The sequence below is a fragment of the Bidens hawaiensis genome, unplaced genomic scaffold (assembly GCF_021521415.1).
Source record: "Bidens hawaiensis isolate Kalapana, Puna unplaced genomic scaffold, B.hawaiensis_p1.1 tig00012954_1, whole genome shotgun sequence".
Taxonomy (NCBI): Eukaryota; Viridiplantae; Streptophyta; class Magnoliopsida; order Asterales; family Asteraceae; genus Bidens; species Bidens hawaiensis.
The window spans coordinates 531,290-553,172 of NW_027492082.1; the positions used below are offsets into that span (position 1 = coordinate 531,290).

The 21,883-nt window shown below is 30.9% G+C and overlaps 1 pseudogene; it reads left to right on the plus strand.

Moving 5' to 3' along the window:
* Positions 1-335: 335 nt before the first annotated feature.
* LOC143542710 (cytochrome P450 76T24-like) lies at positions 336-20,193 on the plus strand (annotated as a pseudogene).
* Positions 20,194-21,883: the final 1,690 nt, after the last annotated feature.

Sequence of the window (21,883 nt, forward strand, 5' to 3'; positions counted from 1 at the left end):
AAACTGCTATGGTGCTTTCAAATAACTTGAAATAGAATAACTGTCGAAATCTTAGATTTATATCAAATACGACATATGCTTTATTTTCCTAATATGTCAATGCACGTCATTTGCCGTTCAAAAGAAGATAAAAAAAACCAGTGCATGTCATTTTCAAAATAAAATGTCGTTATCTAGCAATTGGCTGTGAACATGACATTTTATTTTCTAGAATTATATGATTAGATTCAATATATATTAGTGATTTTAGAAATCATAAAGTAATACTCATTTGTACAAGTTAATAGATGTTAAGTATCCACCACTATTTATAACAAACAAGGAAGAGGAAATAATATATGGAGCTTCTACTTCTAATTCTCTCCACCATTGTTTTCTTCTTCTTCCTCCTCCATGGCCTCGACCTATACCGCAAAAGGCGAATGCCACCCGGCCCTACGGGCTTCCCCATCATCGGAAACCTTCTTGACACTGGACCAAAACCACATGAGTCACTAGCCAAACTCTCTGAAAAACATGGTCCACTTATGACCATTCGTTTGGGCAGCATCACAAGTGTGGTAGCATCCACACCTGATGCGGCCAGAGAAATCCTTCAACGCCAGGATGAGGTTTGCTCTGGCCGCATGATCCCTGACGCTGTCACTGCCTTGCAAAACCATGACAAGGCAGTATTATGGATCTCAGCCAAAGAAGATTGGCGAGCCATAAGAAAAGCCCTCAATACATACCTCACCCACCAACACAAACTCGACACTCTTTCTGACCTTCGTCAGAACGTGGTGGATGAGATGCTAGAGTTCCTTAACCAATCCGCACTAAAAAACGAAATTGTGAACATAGGAAACTTGGCATTTGCGGTGGCGGTAAACCAGATATCCAACACATGCTTTTCACGAAACGTGACGAATTATGAGTCCGAGGATATTGGAGGGTTTAAGACCGCGGTGAAGACATTAATGGAGGTAGACGCGAAGTTTATCATAGCCGACATATTTCCCATACTTAAGCCATTGGACCCGCAGAACATACGAAGACAGGCTAAGGCTGCTTATGCATGGTTAGACCATGTGGTACAAGGTTTCATAAATGAGAGGTTAAAGCATAGGGAGTTGAAGCTGCCAAGGTTTGGTGACATGTTGGATTCACTGCTGGATTATAGTGAAGATAATGTACAAGTCTTCAACCTTATACACATCAAGACTTTATTAGTGGTACGCATATCACTAAATCCATGTTTTTATCATCTCATAAAAAATACAAAGATATCTTTTTTGGCCGTCTTTAGACATGTGCAAGGTGTCCAGCCATATAGGGCTCACTAACTTGCGGGGCCTATAATTTTGAAAAACTACGTGTGTATATTATATAACTAGCTTATATACCCGTGTATTACACAGGTTGAACAATTTAAATTATGCAAGTAATAAAAAAACTCAAGATATATGAAATGTTCAATAAACATGCATATCCCAAAAATACATTTGAATCATAAATCATTTCAAACTTTTGTAAATCGATAACATTATTACAATTTTTTTTTCTTGTGGCCTATATCACCACGTCATGTCACAAATTTTAACAACTCAGACAAATTATATACATAATGAGATATTATTGTGGGCTAACATATAACCTAAATAGACTAACATATGTATCTCTTCAAACTTTTGCATGGATTTATTCTTCTTTGACCTGTTAGTAGTTTAAAAGAAACCAAGATGCAAAAAATGTTAATTTTAGAAATTTGACTTCTATCAAATTAAAAATATCATGAAAAAATATATACTTTGAATCTAATCCGAAACCAAATTTTAAATTTCCAAAATCAGCCTTTTGATATGTCATCAAACTATCAAAGTCATGACCCAAAGATTTGTCACCAAGGTCATGACCTGAAAGTTGAAACACACTTTGTCCGGTTAAGTCTTTTTAAATAATGTTTTTAAAAAACCACCTCGATCGGTATCAAATTATGAATCGGTTAACAATGTTTTGCAGTAACACAAACGTTGATCCTAAACCTCCCCTGCCAGAGATTATAACCTGAAATCAATTTTTTTTTTCCAAATTACTGAAAACCCTTGATTCATTTTAACTAATCTATTGTAAAAGATTGACTATGATAAAATACTCTTTTGCATTAAACACTTATAAAATACCGATGATCGATACGTATTTCCTTAGCTACTTTGTTGTTTTTTCACACCTCTTTGTTGAGTACCTAAAAACCTCATATAAAAGTAATAATGATGATATAAATAATATTAGTAACAATAATATAATTTTTATTCCATATTAATTATTAGTATTTACTAATTATTAGTTTGTATTTAATATGAGTATTTATTATTTATTTGTATTTATTAGTTCATATGTGGTAAAGTGGGGGATTAAAAACCTTTATGTATTGTCACGGAGGATAGATAGGTGTTAAGAGATGCAATGTGCATTAAGGGGTTTTCTTTTATTACTTATAGTCTTATACTAGGTTAGGTACCCGTGTCCTATATGGGTTGAACAACTTAAGAAAATGATAATTAAAGTTGAGTATTACATTAAATAAGTACAAAGTTAAATAGCAACTATAATACATAAACTGAAAAATAAATCTTAAATCTCTAAGAATATGGCAACATATGGATAGAAATAAAAGAGAATCAGAACAAAACTGAAAAATAAATCATAGTAGTATGAGAACATAACTGGTACAATCAGAACAAAACGAACCTTTCATAAGTGGAAAGCTTCCAATTAGTAGAAGAATGTGCAATAAAAGAGAATCGATATGGTTTTGATCAGCAATATATGGATAGAAATAACGAGATTACAGTTATAGAGAAAAAGAATTTGGGCTGGGTTCAGTTAAGATCCACATGCTTTTAACAATGAACCCGAGTAAGTTTCAAAGACTAAAATGATTCATATATCTGTATATGTTTTTGTATATATAAAAAACAATATAATTCATATTAAAGAAGTTAAATAATGAAAAATGTTCAATTTATAAATATGTTAAATAAACAAACTTAACTTTTTCTTTAAAATAATATACGTTTTGCAAAAGCAATTATAGAAATCAAAATGAATTAGTTGGTCGTTAAAAAAAAAGAAATCAAAATGAATTAAGAAATATGTATGTTTAATGTATAATTAATAGGAGAGAGAGAGAGGTGGGAAGAAAGATTAAGAATACACCAGAGAATGACACGTGACAAGTGAAAACTTTTATTTACTATACTAGGGTATAGCTCGTGTTACACACGGGTGGGAAAACATGTCAACAAACATAATAAATTTAAACAACAAATTCAAGCACAAAACTTCTAGAACTTTCAGACCAAAACGTTAACCATTTACAATGTCTAGATATTAAAAGTTTAAGGTTAAAATAAGTTAGTGTACACCAAACCACAAAAAAAACATCAACAAAAGACCTAAACATGTTATTTCATATTAAACCACCATCAACTTCTTCAAATAGTATAACAAAGGAAACTCATGTTGCTTCATCACCTGAAAAATTATAAAAACAATATAATCCAAATTAAATATACCATTAAAATAATAACATATTTAATAATGAAAGCTCGTGTTATACACGGATGAAAGTTATAAAAGTAAAAATTAAATATAACATGTAATACGTAAATTGAGTTATATTATATAATGATTTTTATAATAAGTTTTTGATATATTTATATACTATTAATTATAAGCTCTAATTTGCAAACCAAACCTTACTGTTTGATTTATTTTAAAACAAAACATTCATATCGATATTATTATACATTTTATGTGTATAAAAATAGTTTTTAGAAACAAAGGTTCACATATTAAAAAATGTCTTTGTATAACGTTGGAAGAATTGGAGACAAAAACTCAAACAGTAATGTAAAATTTGAATATTTTTCAATGGTTTGTAACATGTGTATCATACGCGTGAAAATTATATATAAATATATATAGCGACAAGATAATAATAATAATAATAATGAATTGATAATGTAATATTTATAAGAACAAATAATTTTACATTCATTATAAGGTATTACATTGTTGTTTTTATTAAAACAAAAAAACATACAACAACAAATAACGTAAAATGTTAACTTAAAATATCTTTCTAACTTAATCCATGAAGTCAAAAAGATATATCAATAAAAACTACATATCATGATATATTAAGTCATAAAGTCTTGTTTATTAAACAATTTCAAAATAGAAAGAAATGTGTTGTAATTTTTTATACTTACAAAAAAGAAAACTAAAATAACTACAAAATCAAATTCAATGTATTGTTAATAAGAGAAATAAAGGTACAAATACAATTTACAAACTTATAAACAAATCATAAATCTTTATGTACATCTTTAGAATGAAAGAATGAATTTTATGATAAAAATTATATAGAGATAGTCATTATATTATCATACGGTTAATAATAGAAGTTATTTGACAAAATTATTACACGGTTTTTATTTATAGATGATTTAGATAAAATTTGTAAGGATGTGACTGAATTGATTATGATGTCAGTTTTTGTCTAAATCTGAATATTAAATTTGAAGATTAGAGTGTCTAAGTTTTGGTTTAATTTTAATATTCATATTTTGTCAAATTTGGTTATGAAATAAATCTGAATGTTAAATTTAAATATTAAAGTGTGTAAGTTTTGGTTTAATTTAAATATTCATATTTTGTCAAATTTGGTTACGAAATGATTTATATATGGAAAATGAATATGTCTTTTTACTTAAAAAATAGTATAACTTAAAAATAACTTGTGACGACACGAATTCATACCAAACAAATATGATACTCTTTTAAATTTAAAACAACACTTTCGAAATAATTACAAAATATTTAAAAAAATGGTTAATTAGTCAACTTCGAAAAATTATGGAAATTTTTTGATTTTTGAAACATCGATATCGTGAGGTTTATTTTAGAATTTAATTTTGACATTTAGACATAATAAAAATGGTCAAATATAAGAAAATGAAGAGTTTGTTGAGATTAAAGATTATGGAAAGCTTTAAAAGTTTGTGTTTAATTTGTAAAATTTCGTATTAATCGAGTTTAATTATGTTATGACTATTAACCATAAATTAAGCAATTATAGTGACTATTTAAAATTTGAAATTTAAATATAACTTCGAAATGATTTATTTAAATTTCGTATTTAAGCAACAACTTATTATATTTTCAGTAACTTAAAAGTAACTTATAATGATGATTCTAATTTGAATTTCGAATAAAAGATTGAAATTATTAATTTGGGGGTTTATTTTTAGACAGTAATTAACATTTATGCGTAATTAAAAATGATCAAATATAAACAAATGGCAAGTTGGTTGATATTGAAAAATATGGAAAGATTTAAAAGGTAGTTAGTAATTAGTCAAATTTCGTATTTAATCGGAAATAAATATGTTATGAATGTTAATGATTTATTAATTAAGAATATTAAGTAACAAAGATAATACTTATATTTTGGTCAAACTACGTATTTGAAGTTATTAATGCTGGAATTCGGTAATAATGCTAGGACATATTTTAGGCATAAAAAATGCTTTAATTTTATACGTATTTAATCTTATTAATTATGTCATGAATATTAAGCAAAATTTAAGTAACAAAGACTTGTATTTTAAGTAAGATTTTAAAGAAAAGTCAAATGACTATCTTCATTTAAAATTTAAATATCAATTGAAATCATTACTTTTATTTTAAAAGGTTATTCGGTAAAAACACTGGAAAAAGTTTTATGTAAAAAGTATATTAAAAAAACGAATGACAAACACTTTTAAAATTGATAGAAATTTTCATTAACATCCACACATGTTAACAATCAAAACATGTTTACAATTAATAGAAATAGGATAGTACTCGTGTTACACATGGGTGTAACATATTTAAAATGTAATATATATGTAACATCATATAAATTTATTGAAATGCAAATGCTGTATTTATAAATTATTATAATCTTACATAAATTATAAATTTGAATAATTTAAGAACCAAAAGGGTTTTATTTTAACCAATAATTTGACATAATTAACATTGATAATATAATCTTGAATTCGAATTCAAATTCAAATAGAATCGTGCAACAATTAATTGGTACTTTAATGGAATTCTAAAAAAGGCTGGAAAGAATTTTGAGATTGTAAAACTTTTAATGCGAGTTTTTTAACTTCAAAATAGAATAATTAACATAACAATTCAAATGTAACAAACTTTAACATTGTATTATGGCGATACTGCAAAAAAATACTCCCTCCGTCCCATTATAAGTGTCGTAGTTTGATTTTTCAAGTATTTCTTGTTTAACTTTGACCGACTATATTTTTGTTTGTGTTATATAATACTTGATGTGAAATATATGAATGGATTGGGCTTTAAATGTATTTTACATTGATATAATTTTCATCAAGTATTATATGACACGAACAAAAATATTTACAGTCAAGGTTGCAAAAGAAAGACTTGAAAAGTCAAGCTATGACACTTATAATGGGACGGAGGGAGTAACAAACAAATACAAGAAAATATCAATATTTTACAAATTAAAAACCAAGAGAAATTAAAAAAAGAGTTAACTAAAATACAATCATAATGACCAAAACAAACACAATCAATCGACTCTTAATCAAATAATTTTTCCATGCAATTAGCCAATCTACACAGTTGGGTAGCCATATGAAATTATTAAGAATAAATTAATGTTAGATATACTGAACTATTAAAAAACAAATCAGTAAGAGTTATCAATGGATGTAATCGAAATAATTATCATAATAATTCCGATAAGGAAATAAATCAACAATATTTTCGTATATCTCAAAACCTTCAGCATGTCAATTGAATCTTGGAGTTTGATGTATAACTTATATAGATTATAGTAAATTTAGATTAAGATTAAAAAGAATACAAAAAACAAAGTGAAAAGAAATTGAAATGACAATGAAAATAACCTGAAAGTTCTAAAACAACCATTGTAATAAGTATAACACATAACCGGAAAACTTAACGGAAAAACTAACAGGAAAAATGTAAATATGTCCACATATTAGCTTCATCGTCGTTGTTTATTTACAACCTAAACTGATTTTAATAAAATCAGTTAACAATAAAAATAAAGATAAAAAGGTTAGAGGAAACAATAACCGGAAGAAAATATAAATCTAGATCTAGATTAGCAACAATCGGAAGTTTATTATAAAATATAAACTTACCGGAAAACGATTAATACAAATCTAGATCTAGATTAGCCGGAATATATGAGAGGAAAGAAAAATATAAAATTTCAAATAAATATAAAACAACCATTGTTATAGGGTATAAGACATTACCAGAAAAACCTAATGGAAAAACTAACCAGAAAAACTGACCGGAAAAACGTAAATACGTCCACATATTAGCTTCATCGCTTTTTTGATTTACAACCTAAACTGGTTTTAGTAAAATCAGTTGACAATTAAAATAAAGATAAAAAGGTTAGAGGAAACAATAACCGGAAGAAAATATAATGTTGCCGGAAATACATATATCAACAATCGGAAGTTTATTATAATATATAAACTTACAGGAAAACGATTAATACATATCTAGATCTAGAGTAGCCGGAATATATGAGAGGGTTAAAAAAAGATCCGGCTAATAGAGAAAGAGAGAAAAATATGTTTAGGGTGAAAAATTATGAATTATTAAGGTTTAAATATAGAGTGTTTGGTCAACATGACATGTGGCGGCCTAATAGTGAATATGTGAATGGAAAGTTGTTGACTGGATTGCACATGTGGACAACCTATATGAATGTCATGTGTACAATTGTATTGCTTTAATTGTATTTAAAGATAGTATAAATTTGATTTGAATAAAAGCCAAACAAAAATGATTTGCTCCTATAGTATTATTTTGTTTAATGTTATCACACTTATCGTTTATTGCTGGTAACATATATATATATATATATATATATATGTGTGTGTATATATATATGTGTGTGTGTGTCTATATATATATATATATAGGGGATGGATCTTGCGAGAAGTCAAGTTATAGCGAGAAGTGCGAGAAATCAATATGGACCATTGATTATGTTTAATCAATGGATTAGAAAAGTTATGGCAAACTTGTAATTATGAAGATATTAATATACTAATATTTTAATTAAAAAGGATAGTTTAGTATTTGTTTTTTTTGACTTTTCAAAGTGAAACTTAAGTCATTAATAACATTAATTTGTTATTATTACTATCTAATTGAAAGTTACCTTTAAATATTTTTAATTGTTATTTTTTAATTGATGTTATTAATCAAAGTAATGTTAAACAAATATAATTTTAATAAAATACTATAATATCTTCAATAATATTTCTTCAAATGCGTTAAATATTATATATTGCCTACACAAATTTATGTATTATAAACACATGCATATTGTGAAGATGAAATCACGAATGCATATGTGAAAATTTTACAATTGTGGGCTATTAACATGATTTGCTATTTATTATATGTAGTATAATATGAAAAATAAAAAAAATAATTTATTTTGTAGGTTCATATATGAATTGTGTATCTAGTATTTGAATTGTGTATGTGTATTTTTTTATCGTGTGTAGGTTCATTTATGAAATGTGTAGGTTCATATATTACTGTGTATTTGGTATTTCCAATGGTGTATGTATAAATTTTATCGTGTATAGGTTCATTTATGAACTGTGTAGGTTCATATATTACTGTGTATGTGGTATTTCCAATGGTGTATGTATAAATTTTATCGTGTGTATGTTCATTTATAAACTGTGTAGGTTCATATATTACTGTACAGGTGGTTTTCCAATGGTGTATGTATAATTTTTATTGTGTATAGGTTCATTTATGTACGTATAGGCTATATATGTAGTATGTAGGTGATATTTCGAATTGTGTATGTGTAATTTAATTCATGTGTATGTTCATTTATGTACTGTGTAATTTATATTTATCAACGCTATTGAATATAAGAACTATTATCCGGATAAATGTATGAAATTCAAATTACGAGGGAAAAAAATAATATTGATAAATCAACAAAATTGAATTTGATAAAATAACAAAAAAAAAAGAATTTAATATAAGTTGATTTGGCTATATTTAAAAAATAAAAAGAATAACTAATTGTAACTTCTCCATACATTATGACATTCCAAATATGAAAAGATGCACATTTTACTATAGCACCCTTGTTATTAAATAAATGACAATATAAAAGAGAAAATATGATTGGTCAGACTCATTTCTCGCACTTCTCGCAATAAGAATCATTTCTGAAATGAACCTAATCATATATATATATATATATATAAGGTTTGGTTCAAATACAAATAAAATTAACGTGTTAAACGTGAGAATCAAGTAGAGTAATTATGTAATTATATCATAGAGTAGTTATGTATTACTATATGATGTAATTAAATAATTACTCTACTTGTATATATACTTATTCTACTTAATAATTATCACGTTTAACACATTAATATCATTTATACGTTAATTTTCTCCTATATATATAAGTTTATATAAGGGACCATTTTTTTTACTCGTCTTAAGGGTCCACACATTTTTAGGGACGGCCATGGATATCTTTTGAGGTGACATTGGACACTGAGATTTTATGTAAGTAGTTTTAAAACAAAAAATATGATTGATATGAATGGGACAGAAAACTGATACATGAAGAAAATGAATGGGACAGAAAACAAACAATATATCTTTTGAAAAGGACATCACATATTTTATGCAACTAGTTTTAAAAATTTATAACAGAAACTATTTTTTTTAAGAACACAAAAAATAAATATTTTAGCAGATTCCACTTGTTAAAAAAACTATAGTACTATCAAGTATGAGATATCAGTAAGGGACAAGGTGTGTTGATAAGGTGATTCTCCTCTATTTTAGGGTGTATATGGTGCAGGTATAGGTGGTTTATAGAAGCATTTAGAAGTAGGTTACTTTATCATTAAGAAATAATGATATCAGTAGTTTAGTAAACTTAATGATGGTGCGAAAACTTTTGAGTAACATTATCTTTTGTAATTGATAGGATTTATTCATAGCCGGTACAGAAACGAGCTCAAACACAACTGCATGGGCTATTACCGAACTGTTTCTTAACCCTGATATGTTCGCAACAGTTCGAAAAGAAGTTTCCACTATAGTAGGAGAAGACGGTAAAATCCAAGAAGAGAAAATCCTGGACCTGCCGTATTTGCATGTTGTCATCAAAGAAACAATGCGTCTTCATCTATCTGTTCCTTTATTAGTGCCTCATAAGACTGGGAAAGAAGTTAAACTCGGCGAATATGTTGTACCCAAGAACGTACAAATTCTTGTTAACGTATGGGCTATGTCATGGGACCCAAAGTATTGGGAAAATCCTTTGAGCTTCATGCCTGAAAGATTCATGAAAACCGAGGTTGATTATAAGGGTCAACACTTTCAGTTTTTACCATTTGGATCAGGGTGAAGGATGTGTCCTGGAATACCCTTGGCTCACAGAGTGGTGAGTTTAATGGTGGCGTCGTTCGTATATCGTTTTGATTGGAAACTTACTCATCACTACGTGAATATTGGCTTTTAGCCACACAATGCTCTGGGCGGTTTGCCATACCTCGGTCTAAATGTGTGGCTAAAGGTCGCTTTCGCCACACATTTGTTATTCGTGTGACTAAAAACACACCTGTTAGAACCTTTAGCCACATAAATTAGATTTTTGTGGCAAAAAATCACACCTGCTGGAACATTTAGCCACACTTTTTCAATTCGTGTGACAAAAAACACACCTGTTAGAACCTTTAGCCACATAAATTTGATTTTTGTGGCAAAAAATCACACCTGCTGGAACATTTAGCCACACTTTTTCAATTCGTGTGACAAAAAACACACCTGTTAGAACCTTTAGCCACATAAATTAGATTTTTGTGGCAAAAAATCACACCTGCTGGAACATTTAGCCACACTTTTTCAATTCGTGTGACAAAAAACACAATTGTTCAAAACCGTTAGCCACAATTTCATAAAAAAATGTGACTTTTACTTGCCACACTTAGCAAACTATGGCCAAATATGATCTACGCTCACAGTAGTTTGATAACGATGTGGTTAAAAACTAATACATGTGGCCACACTTATGGGTATATGTGACCATAGAGTATTGTTTGTTAGCCACTTATAAGTTTTATATGTGGCTAAAAGTTAACGGTGACAGCAAACAAAACGTGTGATCGTTAGTAGTTAATGGTCACACTTTAATTGTTTCATATGTGGCTAAAAGCTTATACATGTGGTCACACTTAAGGGGTTTATGTGACTATAAAACATTATTTTATGGCCACTTATAAATTTTTATGTATGGTTAAAAGCTAACAGTTACATTAAAACAAAAGTGTGAATATTGATAATTAATAGCCACATTCTAATTCTTTTGTGTGACCAACCAGACATCCACCCTTCAGTAACCAATCTGAACCATAATCCATCACCTGCTGCTAATACTTTCATCACTCATTAACATCGATTGAAGCTCATCTTGATTAGGTAGGTGATTTATACTTTAATTTTGAGAAATTTGGGTGTTCGAGGGTTTGAATGTAAGCAATTAGGTCTTAGATTCATTTGATTAGTGTTCGTTCTAATTTAAACAATCTTGATACAAGTTGCAAGTGACATTTTTGAATCTTTACTTTTTATCATTGTTGGACTGAAAAATCTATGAAACGAGCTGTTTAACATGATGTTTGCTGTAAAAACGAGCTGTTACGTGCTGAAACGAACTGAAAACTTGCTGAAACGAGCTGTTTAACATGCTGTTTGCTGTTAAAACGAGCTGTTAAGTGCTGAAATGGACTAAAAAATCGCTGAAACGAGCTGTTTAGCATGTTGTTTGCTGTAAAAACGAGCTGTTAAGTGCTGAAACGAGCTGTTAAGTGCTGAAACGGACTGAAAAATCGATGAAACGAGCTGTTTAACATGATGTTTGCTGTAAAAACGAGCTGTTACGTGCTGAAACGAACTGAAAACTTGCTGAAACGAGCTGTTTAACATGCTGTTTGTTGTTAAAACGAGCTGTTAAGTGCTGAAATGGTATGAAAAATCGCTGAAACGAGCTGTTTAGCATGTTGTTTGCTGTAAAATGAGTTGTTAAGTGCTGAAACGAATTGGACTGGAACATGAATTTTAATGATAAAACTAAAACATTTCCTCCGTTGTCCTTGTTCAAAAAAAAAAAAAGAATCGAGACCCGTTTTGACCCGTTCAGACCTTGACCCATTTTGACCCGGACCCGTTATGACCCGAACCTTTTGAACCTGACCCGTTCCGACCCGAACTATAACAACCTTTTTTTAGTTGACCCATTCCAACCCTGACACGTTTCGACCCTAACCCATTCCGACCCATAACCCGTTTCAACCCAACCCAACCCATTTGCCACCCCTATGTTTAATGTATATCGACGGGTTAAGCGAGTTGTACCTCTTAAGACACAATTTAAAATTATATGCATAATGGGCCATTAGAGATTTCAAGGCCCAATATGGCCCATTAGGACATGTATGACTTGTATTTGTCTATTATGGTCTAATATGACTCCCTATAACACGATATAACCCTTAAATATCTAATGTTACATATCACATGCCATAATAGGCCACTAAGAGATTACAAGCACTAATATGGCCCATTAAAGCGACTATGACATGAAAAAGGCTATTATGGGCCACTAACACCAACAAGGCCCAATAAGACCTATTGATGAAAGTATCACATGTTATCGGCTATTAACATCTAACTATGACTAATGACATTCCTATACAACCTTCTTAGAGCAACTATGATGTGATAAAGGCTATAATGGGCCACAAACACCAGTTAAGGTCCAATAAGGCCCATTGATGAAAGTATGACATATTATTGGGCTTTAACCAAACTATGACTCACTAAACTCATATTCAACCCTTTTAGAGCAATTATGATATGATAGAGACTACAATGGGTCACTAACAACAATCAAGGCCCAAGACGGCCCATTAATGCAAAGTATGACATGTGATGTGCAAAACGGTCTATTAATAAAACTAAACTAATCTAGACACTCTAGTTTTAAATTTATAAATCTAGACTCTCCTAATGCTAGACCACTAGACAGGCAAGTGTACCTATCGACTGTAGTAAAGCCTAATGAAGTCCGGATATCGAACCCAAAGGACACTAGCGACACCTAAACTAGACTCTGAGTAATAACTTAAATAAATTGATTTTTATTCGCAATAAAATACGGCCAATATTCTTAGCTATTATCAATAAGGGTAATTTAATATATCTTCTAAAAATTGATTGAGCTAGTAACAGAACACTTCTTGATTTTTGTGCATATGGAATGTTCTCCCAGAATTCTATTGCGCCTTCCTGGTCGTTTTTTTTTATTTGGAATTGTTGATTTAAAATCTCGAATTCTGACTTTTTGCCCGACCAATCTCTAATATTTAAAAAAAGTTTCAGTAGCTCAGATATAGGAAAAGGAAAATCTTCCGTTTTTTCCAAAAAAAGGGGGGAATGGGGATTTCCTTGAGACGGTCCCCAAATAACCATTTTACGCCTTTGAATACGGCTAGAGCTTTTGATTAAGGCTCGACGAAAATCTGGTTCTTCCAAATAACTTATAAAACCCGAATCTCTATTAAATTTTTTTATAAAGATAATAAGTTCTACCTACTATTGGATTTGAACCAATGACTCCCGCCGTATGAAAGCAATACTCTAACCGCTGAGTTAAGTAGGTCATTTATCTTCACAAAGAAAACTAAAAGGGACTCCTCCCGTCGATGGATTATAAAGATCATATTACTTAGAAGCAATACTGATCAATATGATCTTGGATCATGGAATAGTCATCTTGACAAGAAATTATCTACATAATAAAATATGTATTACAAGCACTAAAGGTTGTAGCTCAGTTGGTAGAGCACCTCGTTTACACACGCGCCGATGTTTTTCACGGGAGTGCATCATGCAATCAAAAAAATTGATCTTATTGATAAATCGATGTCTTACTCGATAACTTTGAGGGAAGAAGAGAACAATAGCCTGACAAGGGTTCAGTCCGATTTAGGTGCCCAATTAGGTGCTAAACAGACCCCACCGTTGATTTGATATATTGATAAGGTGAATACCTAGTCTATTCAATGCTAGGCTGAGTATCAGGGCCTCAAAAAAACCTCTTTTCGTCCTATGAACTTTAAGGTGTATGAAGTTTCATATTTGATTTTTAAGTAGAGCGATAGAGACTTCATTTCACTTAAGTTAATCTAGTAAGTTAATCTAGGCCAGAGGCAAACCTACGTCAAGATAACGCCCCTTGAAAAACTTTGGTAGTGTTCCTGAATCTGAATCAACATATCGACTCAGAGCACATGGAGCCATCTACTTATTTTTCTGTCAAAAATAAAAATGGTGGACTAGCTGATATTTCTATCAGTTAATGAAAGAGCCCAATGCACAAGAAATGCATGTTGGGTCTTTGAAACAGTTCATATCATTTTGATAATAATCAGTTTGATCTGTTTTACCGAGAAGGTCTACGGTTCGAGTCCGTATAGCCCTAGAGCCCTATACATACAATTCAAACAATTCACGAATAAATATTCGAATACAAAAAATTGTATCTTTTTTTATTTGATTTTCCTTGTTATTGTTTTAACTGACTGATTGCTTCATCAAAAGACGATCATTCCTATAAGCCCATTCATTGGGAAAGCAAAAACACATTTCATTTCAATGGACCCAATTGATCTTTTTCTAGTTGTGGATAAACAAACCAACTTTTCCTCATTACTCTTCGTAGGAAAATTCAGATTTTGTATTTTTTTATTATTAAGTATTAAATAATATAAAATAAATAATAGTTACTCTAAAACTGACACGGAAAAATAGAACTAGAACTCAAATAGGGGAAACAACTACCTAGGTAAGGAATTCTACTAGTAAACTCGTAAACTTTCGGAATTGGATTTATGATCGGTACCGTATTCTAAAAATATGAAATTTAAGGAATAACTATAGTAAGCTAGATCTCCTCCCGGTCTCACCAACAATACCTAAAAACCTTAAATATCATGTAAGCTCAACGGTTTAATGGTTCGGATCTCCTCCCGGTCTCACCTTACCTAACTATGCTAAGGTACCCAAAGATTAAATCACCTCCCGGTCTCTCTAATCACAAAACACCCTAAGGCGTAAAGAGGTATTCTTATTAAATTCTGTTATAATTCGGATCTGTAAGAATCTAAAGGAATCTAGGGTAACTCACTCCCGTGCAATCACTACCAAAACCCGCAAAAGACCAAAACAGGCGACACTTAATTACCTCCCGGTCTCTCAAGTGACAGAATATAAGGTATCTCTAAATTCTCAATTACCGCTCCTATGGAATACGTTAACAATAAACCATAAACTAGTTACAAACACACAGTAAGCAACCTAATATGCATCCATACATGAAAGACGTTCACAAAGACGCATATGGAACAATAAATTGATTATAAATTAATACCAAATACGCATATGCATCACAACCAAATAAAATAAAAACTTTACCAAAACATGAACCAATCAGTAAATAATCCAAGACTGAAAATAAAACGAGTCTAAAAAGTATTCATCCAAACCCAGGCAGTATAAAAGTTTAGCCAATCATAATAATATTCGACGAAACAAAGATATAACAAATAATACGATTCATCGAATAATATAATAAATAAGACCTGCTAGCTTGCTTCTTCAATTCTTGTCTAGCTCCCGAACACAATCGCCCCAAGCAGGGGTGCCCCCTCTGACTTTCGTCTGCCAAAAACCCCCTCTATTCGCCGTCCACAATCTGTCGTCCACTTAATAATGAATAATCGTTTTTGTTCCTTTCCTGCCTTCTTTTTATATTAGTTTGGAGGGTTCTAAGTTAACAGAACCGACTCCCTCTCATTGCAGCCCTATTGTGTCATAATTGGCCTAAAAGATCTAGCCCAATGAAAACCCTTAGTTCGTTTATTTACTTTAAAGCCCAAGATTTACTATGATGCACATGCTCTCTGGCTCCAATCAGTGCTCCATAATCCATGTCTCCATTGTTTTTTAGCTGCCACTATATAAATTAATTTAGTCTTCACAAAATCATGTGACTCCAATTTAGATTTATATTATTATAATATTTTCTTTCTTGCATTTTTCATAAACGTAGGTTTACATAATATTATTATTATCATTATTAATTATTATTATTTCACGTGAGCACTACAACTTGTGTTGAATTTGTTTTTTTTTCAAATAAAACTAATATAATAATATTATATAATTACACATGACTTGAGATTTAGGTAAATGTGTAGGCATGCTTTAAATAAACAATTGACAGGTATAAAAACAAGTATGAAGCTTCATTTGTATAGTAAAAAGAAAATGTTGCAATTTAGCTCATTATTTCTTAAAATCTTAAAAGTCATATATGAATCAACTAAGAATAGTATTCGATAAAAATCTGGCTCAAAAGTATTTAAAAATGTAGGAAATATTTATATAATAATATGTATATTTTAGAACACATCAACATGCTCCTGGGCGTTAACACCAACTATGAGTCACTACACTCCTATACAACCTGTTAAATTAACTATGACATGATATAGATATACTGGGCCATTAACAACAATCAAGGCCAATATGTTCCATTAATAAAAGTATAACATGTTATTGGGCGTTGACACATGACTATGGCTCACTACACTCATATACAACCTCCTTATAGCGACTATGACATGATAGGTGATATAATGGGCCACTAATACCAATCAACGCCATTTGATGAGACCAACTATGACTCACTACACTCCTATACAACCTGTTAACGTAACTATGACATGATAGACCCATACTGGCCATTAACAACAATCAAGGTCCAATAAGGCCCATTAATGAAAGTATGACATATTATCGGGCGTAACCAAACCATGACTCACTAAACTCATATTCAACCCTTTTAAAGAAACTATGATATGATAGAGACTACAATGGGTCACTAACAACAATCAAGGCCCAAGACGGCCCATTAATGCAAAGTATGACGACCAACTATGACTCACTACACTCCTATACAACCTGTTAACGAAACTATGACATGATAGAGACGATATTGGCCATTAACAACAATATGGCCCATTAATAAAAGTATGACATGTTATCGGGCGTTGACACATGCCTATGGCTCACTACACTCATATACAACCCTCTTGTAGCAACGAGGACATGATAGATGCTATAATGACCACTAATACCAATCAAGGCCCATTGATGAATGTATAACATGTTGGGCCATTGACACAAATCAGGCGTTAACACCTAACCATGACTAATGACAGTCATATACAACTCTTTTAGAGCAAGTGTGACATGATAGATGTTATAATGGGACACTAACACCGATCAAGAATTAGTATGACCCACTAATGAAAGTATGGTTTATTGGGCGTTAACACTGATTACTACACTCTTATACAACTCTTTTAGAGCAACTATAAATATGACTTGTATTTATTTTATATGTTTTTATATTTAAAATACAATTTTTTATATTATATAAGTTTTAATTAGTTGTTATACACACACACACACACACACACACACACACACACACACACACTAACAACTCTTTATTTTAATTATTAAAAATAAATTAAATTCATATTTAGTTCATATTAATTTCACTTCCCTCAAAATTTCAAATTAAATTCAACCCCCTCTTTTCTTCAAAAAATTTTAAATTACCCTCCTATTCTTAAATTTAATTTGACCACATATTTAACCTACATTTTTTTCTTTCTCTTCATTCCTTCTTATTATTCTTCTTCTTCATCTCTTTACACCCACCACAATCCTCAATCATTAATTCTCTAACTCACTCAATTCTTAACCAATTCCTTTGATTCCGGGCTCTAATCTAATTATTTTTGCGAGAGGAATTCATGTGTGGTGTCGGTTTTCATCAATTCTATCTCGTTTTTTGCCGGATTCGTGTTGAGTGTGAAGAGCCCTAAGAACCAAGTTTGGGGATTTTCAATTTTAAGTGTTATTTCTTGTAATTGAAGCTTAGTACATCTTCTTTCATCGCTAAAAAGGTATATATTTCATTTGTTTGATGACAACAGTTTGCTGACAGATTCTTTTTCGTTTATTTATTGGTATGTAACTTGATGTTAAAGGATGATTACTGAACGATTTTTGATTCTAGGATATAGCACTATGAGTCTAGTTTCCATAAAGGTAAAGTCTGTAATTTTTGGACACGTTTTGAATAGTTTTTATGATTTTACAAAAACACTGGTCAAAGCTGATTTGGGGAGTTATATTTTGGTCTGTTTTTCCGACACTATAACTTCCTAATGACAAAACCAAACGGGTTGTTTCCAGTTCTGAAAGTTAGTATTATGAGTTTTGAAGACAACCCAACCGGTCTTGCACCATTTAGATTAATGAGTCGATAGAACCATTATACAAGTGTTTGTTGTGCAATCTGCTGAACTATTGGTACATATCTTTAATGGTTGAATTGTTGTGAGTTTTGTATGTATGAGAAAAATATTATAAAATTTTTTTGAGAAACCTAATTCATATATTCTACTGTGGTAAATTTTGTAGAATTTATACTTAATCTTTTATTAGTGAATAAAATCAGTTTGTACATGCTATAATATGTCTCGTAAACTAAGTGATCATAAGTTAAGTTGTATGATGAATGTTTGGTTGATTTGCCATGATACGATGTGTGAATACATGTTAGAACTTTTTAGTACAGTTGACATTAATTATTATCACCAACAAGTCGTCAATTCAAGTTTTTGTTTGTGTATACATTATAGCTAATGTGATTGTGCGTGATAGTCGTCGTGCTTTGAGGTTTCGCCTCACATTAACCCTTTACTAGTTATGATGCTAATATTTTAACAATTTTAGGTTCAAAAAGTTAAAGCCGAAATGGAAAAAGATGAAAAGAAGTCAAGAAACGAGTTGGAAGAATGAGCGCAACGAATGGAATAAATGGAAAAAACTTAAGGAAAACGAAGAAATGAGGCAAAAACAATTTGATTAGTTTATGAGAAAGTTTGAGGTCGGTAGTAATTAGTAGTAGTTTCAAATATTTTGAATTCATAACTTATTAGTGAAGGTTTGTTAATGTAAACTTGTTTTGAATTTATGTTATTGTGTTTGTTAAACTTATGAAATAGCCACATTTATCTATGTGTGATCAAAAGTATGATAATAGCCACACTTTATATTACAAAAGCATTATGTGTGACAAACGGTAAGACAATGGCCACACCACAAACTACAAAAGAGTGTTTGACTGGCAAGTTCACATTTTAGCCACATTGACAATAACCTCTAGTGTCTATATGATATGTTTAGCCACACAATACCTCACTATGTGTCACGAAAAGTTTGACAATAGCCACACTTTAAATTACAAAAAGCATTATGTGTGACAAACGGTAAGACAATAGCCACACTATAATCTACAAAGGAGTGTTTGGGTGGCAAGCAAACATTTTTAGCCACTTTTAACGTAATTTCTAGTGTCTGTATGATATAATTAGCCACTCTATTTTTAATTTAAGTGGCTATTTCTTTGCTATATCTACATGGTATAGGTCACAATGCAAGCTTAACACAACCCTATTGGCCACATTATTATAAAATTCATGTGGCTGAAACATGAATTCATGTGGCTGTATACGTGCAATGGTCACTCATAGTAAACAGTCATGTGGCCATTTTCTACCGTTTAGCCACACTTATTGGAGAGGATTCTTGATGGCCAGCAACTAATGCCTGTACCCTTTAGCCACACTTATTACCACATAAGGCCGCTAAAAACTGTGTGTGGCCATATCATACCTACGGTGTCGCGACCTTTGGCCACATATGACCTGAACCAAATGTGTGTGGCTAAAGGCCTACAGCCACACTTTTTTCGTGTGGCCGAAGGTCAATTTTCACGTAGTGCATGCTAGAGAATATATGGACGTTAATGATGTCTTTGGCCTAACTTTGCTCAGAGCAACTCCACTTGTTGCATACCCTATTTCGATTTAATAAGTACATAATGTCATAAAGCCATGCGTGCACTTTCTGTTTTGTTGTCAATAAATGGTCAATATACTCTAAAAGCTTATGAAGAAGCTGTATTTATTGTAATACATTTGAAGTTTTTCCCTTAAATTACTTCAAAAGTGACGATATAAATGTCCTTGTGAACTTGTGAAATGTGGTTATGTTTTATTTATCTATTTATTTATTTTAAATAACGAATTTATGATATATGAGAGACTTGAACACAAGTTCTCTCAAATCCTAACTCATTGGTGTTTTAAAGGTTTTTTCTTGCTAATGGGTCATCAACCCCATTGGTGGTTATGTTTTATTTCATCACTAGGATACTGACCCGTGTTACACACGAGTGGAAATCTTTCAAACGTTATATATATATATGTAGATATCATAAGAATTTTTTACCTTGTTCTATGCAAACCACAAGATGTAGAAAAAATATGTATAAGTGGTGAAATGAGAATTTGTTATACAAATCGTTAAATTGCTAAAATAATATTCCAACACTCCACCAATCAGCAGCTTTATCATGACCCCGCCCTTCTACAATTTCAGGTGACATGTACTCTAATGTTCCACATATGGAATTTGATCGAGTACTCTCGTCAAATTCCTTTGCTACACCGAAATCAGTCAACATAACCTGAAATAAACATATATAGTATATTAAAACTCAAAGCACAAAATAAGAATGTTATATTTGAAGTTTGGTGATCAGGATCGATAAACACAAAAATAAAAATTTAGATCATAAGCTCGATTTTTGTAATTCTCATTAGCTCGAAAATTACAATACTCAAATCTCTTCTCACAATAATATAACCCACAAGCTCGGGTATATATACTAGTTTAAACATGAAAACCTAACTAGACTAAAATACAAACTCCTTATTATACTCAAATACTAATTAGTAAAAACATATTTAAACAATAATTTATAAATAAATTTCTTGTTGTCCAAGTCATTGGCTCGACTTGTTCACCGAGTAATTTATTTCATGTAAACCAAGTCACGTGCTCAACTCGATAAATAAGACACCAACTCATCATAGGATCGAGTCCACCCAACCCGCCTCATTAACTCGAGGATGGAAATTAAGTCCAACAATATTAAACAAAAAGATGATCTTACATGTCCCTCTGCATCAAGAAGAATATTTTCAGGTTTCAAGTCCCCATGCAAAAGAAGTATTCAAACCCGGTGATTATGGAAAAATTATTCAAAAAATGTTCTTTGAATATTCTTTTATAAAATATAAAGTTATTAAAAAACTATAAAATTTAGTGACAAACATTATAAATGGGTCAATAATTACCCATATATGACATATAGATTATAAAAAAGCCCTAAATTAATAGAATGAGTTAATAAGCGCAACCCAGTTAAAAAAAGGCCGAAAACAACGACTAATCAATTTATTTTTTATTAACTAGGTCTAGACTATCGACTCCTTCTTCCTCGTTTCAGGACCGAAAACAATGACGTACTTTTGTTGATATTGCGTTTTATTTATTTGGAAGAATGACGACCCGACCCATCAGGGCCCGGAATCTTTGACGCCTGAAAAAATCGAGCACCGAAAAATCCTAAACCCAAAGGAAAAATATCTTGACTCCACCACTAAGTTCAAGACCCAGTCTTCGTCTTCTGATTCATCCGTTCTTGATATATTTT